General features: G+C 35.2%; 1 protein-coding gene across 1 annotated transcript in view; it reads right to left on the bottom strand.

Annotated features, from left to right (window-relative positions):
• The window catches only part of LOC110464295 (nuclear RNA export factor 1-like), a 48,194-nt gene that overhangs the window by 42,144 nt on the left and 1,074 nt on the right, over window positions 1-4,976 (bottom strand). The window lies entirely within an intron of this gene.

Here is a 4,976-nt window from a genome sequence, read left to right as displayed (position 1 = left end):
GAGAAGAAGATTTTTGAAATTTTAGTCAATTTGACCCTTTTTGGCCCCGCCCCTCAGGCCCCTGGGGGCTTAGGACTAAACCGGCAACTATTTTTGTTGACCTTTGTCCAAGGAAGGTCCCTGCAAAATTTCATTGAAATTGGTTCAGGGATTTTGGAGAAGAAGTTGAAAATGTAAATTGTTTACGGACGCACGACGGACGACGACGGACAAAAGGCGATCGCAATAGGTCACTTGAGACTTTGTCTCAGGTGACCTAAAAAACTAGAAATATGTCAGAATGACATGAGAGTCACCCCATCATTCTGTATGATCATTTTCCGATAAATCATTGACCAAGCTACAACGGATATATTTCCACCTGTCAATCAAAATAGTAAACAATTACCAGGTGTAAATACATACAAGCTGTTCAGGTAGCCATGGCAACACAGGGAATTAATAGGAGAGTATGTCGCAAATATAACGTTAGCGTTGACCGACACCTCGAATACGGGGAGATCTGCGCGCCGACACGGTGATCGATGCACCTGGCATGGGCAGAACAGGTTATTGGAATATAACGATGTTGTTTTCACAACAATAAGTTTCAGAAAAGATTCAATCGTATATACGGATAAATTTTCTACTATTTTTGTTATGAAATACACTTTTCCAAGTAGTTTTCTGATCGTCTGCAAATCCAACTGAATCGGTCATCGACATCGGCAGAATGTGTACTGTACGCTTAAAGGCAGTCAATCCGACAAGGACCGCCAACAGCCGAATTCGCAAGACATGAAGAACACCAAACAATTGTGATATCAGCAATTCTCCTTCGAAAATAAAAGATCAGAATGTATTTGGCTGTTTTGAACCCGTTGATATTTAATTTTCAAACTCAAACTTTTATCATTATCGGTTCAATTCTTATGGATGCCACTTTGTAAATTCCTGCCGGTTAATAGTATCACGCAACTTCCGATGCAATTCTTTGTGTTTCCCGATACGTGGTATTTATCAATTCACAACATAACGTCCTGAAAAGTTGAGCCTACTTTACTTGAGTTTATTTATCCGATTCTATAGTATTATATGACTTAAACTTGCAACTTTTCGTAATTGTTAAATTGGCAATGCAATCAGGGATTTGCTGTTAACATACATCAAAACATTTCCGAAAATCCTCGAAAAAATTACGAGAAATGGTCGCGACCAAGGACTGGTTTTGGATTGTTCTTGAGTATCGTGTATACCCCTTTCTTGACACTTCATTTTCCCCCTAAAAAAGTGCGCACTATACGCAAATATTAACGGTAGTCGTTGGTCAGACTAAAATATCTAAATCGGTCAATAGCAATTTATAATACGACAGTTTACCCCTTCAGGAACCTCAAAGGTGCCTGATTCATACTCGGAACATCTTTAGGTTATATGTAATTCCCGTGGGGAATTTGGAACGCCTTTAGGGTTTATCTTATTCCTGTTTAAAAAGGAAATCGATATCTGAGTTATCCAAGAGCTTGTAATTAGCGCCTGGTATATTCCGACAGAAGCAAGATACACAACAGCCCTCCTAACAGAGGTCAAAATCTGGGACTGAAACCAAAATTAATAGTCCCCTCTGGGGTTCCCCCAGGGGTGACTAAAAAACCAAATCTGTTTTTTTAAACATATATATATATTCAACGCGATTTTGTTTTCTTTCATAAATATACTCTTATTTAGAATACAGTAAACACATATATATATATATAACCATTACACCAACGTAACACTCATTGTAACTTAAGTTTCAAACTTGTACATACTGTTCAATAATTTGTGACTCGCGATACTTTGCTCATTTTTTGCGCTATTGCCCAATTTCTTGTCATGAAATCATTATACTGCTGTCTAAATGTTCTACAGAAGAAGTATCAGTGAAAACAAAATGGATTATACGGCCTTATTGTTACAAAACTAACTACGAGGGGTAAACAGGGACTCAATCATTAGGTCAAGAGTCGCATTCGGCCTGCAATATCGATAGAATGGGTGGATGTTTTCACGCCTTATAGCAGATATTTTCATTATTTCACTGATGAATAGAACTTCCGAAATTTGTAAAAAAACACGTCACGATCAATACCACCATAAAATATCTTTATAAATACTTAAAACTTGACCTTATAAACAACTGTGACATTTCGGGACGAGTTGTCCAATTTTCTTTGAAAGATGACAGCTTGATCGAGCGGAAATGAGTTCTTACCTCAATTGTTACGATTCCAGCTTCTTACTCCAAACTTGTAGTTAAAATAGGGGGAAATCTCGACCCTACTACATCTTCTTCATCTGTTCGTGATTATCGTGATGATCAACATGAATTATTATTTATGGGAATAGCAAAACGTCAATGGCGTAACGTAACGGTGGCACCAGCATTTAACGTTGTGAACCGTGAGCGCGCTAATATAACCGCGGTACTCAACCACAAATTTATATTCGATTAAAAAAAGAAACAAGCAACGAAGTATTTTATACATCATGAATCAATTCAAGTCTTCATAGCCAACATACTTTTTCCCTGTAGCTGGTGTCGACCAGGGTTTTATCATATCTCTGTTATTATCTCATCATCACTAGCAGGAAGGCATAGAAGGATTGCCGGAATATCGACTTTTTCTCACTTCCATCTTGCAAACATTCATGTTTTATCATATGGCACCAAACTTCGCCCAAAAAACAAATGATATAAATAATTTTTATGATTTCTTTTCTTTCGTTTGCAATAAAAAATATTCTGGGCGAAACGTGGTGCCTATGGTTATTTGAGGAAAATATCTAGACATTTGGGGTAAATTTTAGTCAAAAGGCGTAACCATGGTAATTTGTGACATGCGCAGTAAGAAAAATACGTTTTTTTTTCTGTCAAACATTTTGGAATATGTTTTTCTAGATGTAAGCCAAGGATTTGACACATGTTATTTTGTTCTGTAACAAGTTTAAAAATTTCGTAAAAACGGGGTCAAAAATGACCCTTCGTGAATCTACTCCATTTAGGGATGCTCTAGACCAAATTTAGTCAAAATCTACTTGGGCGTTCAGGACTAGTAGCGTTTTAAAGGAAAAGTTGACAGACAGACGACAGACGCTGCGGTATGGCATAGCTCACCATGGTCCTTCGGACCAAGTGAGCTAAAAATGAAATTCATCCTCTACTTCAGAGGGGGAGTTACACTGTTTATAATATCTACGTTCTCTAGGTATATTATTATACCTGCCAACTTGTATAGCTAAAGAATAGGTAGATGTACGTATTCGAGTTAAACAAATGCGATATTTCTTTGGTATATATTTTGTGAGGTTAAATTGTAATGTTTCTCCAAAATCTATTATATGTTTATACAATAAACATTTTGGAGAGTTTTCCACTGTGGCCCTTAAGAATTGTATGCCTTGATCAAAAATTCTTTGTTTTATCAATGGTAATAACAAATTTTGCTGAGAGATACATGGATTTAACCAAACATCACTAAGACCTAGATTATTTAATTCATCTCTTACTGCTATAGCCCAGTTGAAATCATTTCTACTACAACACTGTAATAAAAACCTATAGGAAGTTGATATACATGTAATACAATTTTCAGATTTTAATATCTTAAACCAATATTTTGTCATTCTAATTTTTCTCATCCCAACTAGAGGTAACTGTCCCAATTCAAGATATACCATGTTGTTATTGGCCGATTTCTTCACTTTTAGTAGTTTCTTACAAAAATGTAAATGTACATGTTCTATCTCTGGAGCTTTGTGCATACACCAAATTTCACTTGCATAGAGGAACTTAGATTGTTAAGTGCCCGGGGGCACAGACCCAGGATATTTGCCCGAGTCCAGAAAGGAGCCGTACTCCAGATAACAGATTTCTGTTATTTCCTAATTAGTGCCACAAGCTCAGGGTTATTAATAGTATATATATGTATACAGTATCTCTGGGAGTCAAATCAATTTTGAACACAGAATTAGGCAACAACTTTTCATGTCATTTAGTATTTTGCTTTCGAATAATCAAAGATGTATATGTAATACATATATATACGTCGCTGGATTGATATATAAGAAGCGTAACGTAATTCCTTTTATTGAACTATTCAATTTTTAAATTGGTTAATGACAACCTACTCGTCTCCCCTACATAAGATTGGTCAGAGAACTACATCTGGAAAAATATCTAGCTTGGCCAAAACAGACTATCCGTGAGTTAATCAAGTAATTGAAAGGACTTTGAATCAAATACAATTCATATACTTTTTGAATTTCATAGTATTTGAGTATCTTATTTAACTGAAGGTTCTTCTCCAGCATTGTTATATAATTGATACTGTTATGTTTAACAAAATTGAATAACTAACATTTTTGAAAAGTAATTTCAAATTTTCTAAATATTTCCTGTTAAATTTATACATATGATCTTAATAACACCATTTTATGACATGAATAGAATTAATATAGTGAGACTGATTACTATATTTCTAACTGCTTGAGTCGCATGTATATATGTTTATATGAAAAAACGAATACGTTTTAGGAAAGAGATGTTTAATTTTATGATTTTAGATTTCATTTCAGATAGATTATGAGATACTCTACCGGTGTATGATTGCATGCAACTCAACTCTAATAATTTAATAGTGAATGTCTCATTTTATAGTGTCGATAATATGTTTCAAGGTGTGTTTATTTTATTGTTGATCAATGCAATGAATTGATACAGAAATAGATAAATATTACGTCTCCCCATTATGTCTGTACTGATTAACCACAAAGTTAAAAGAAAGAGAGAATGAAGGAATGAAGGAAACACGGAGTCCGATCCTGCCCCGATCATGTAATATCAAATATACCTTATACCAGATAAGGATAATCAAATATATATAAATAAGTCTGATCCTCCCCCGTTTCTGTCCGTTCCTGTAAATCGTCGCCCGTTTCTGTCCGTTCCTGTAAAT

Source organism: Mizuhopecten yessoensis, unplaced genomic scaffold (assembly GCF_002113885.1).
Source record: "Mizuhopecten yessoensis strain PY_sf001 unplaced genomic scaffold, ASM211388v2 scaffold10981, whole genome shotgun sequence".
Lineage (NCBI taxonomy): Eukaryota > Metazoa > Mollusca > Bivalvia > Pectinida > Pectinidae > Mizuhopecten > Mizuhopecten yessoensis.
The sequence above is the reverse complement of the archived record's forward strand: the minus strand, read 5'-3'. Positions and strand labels throughout refer to the sequence as shown.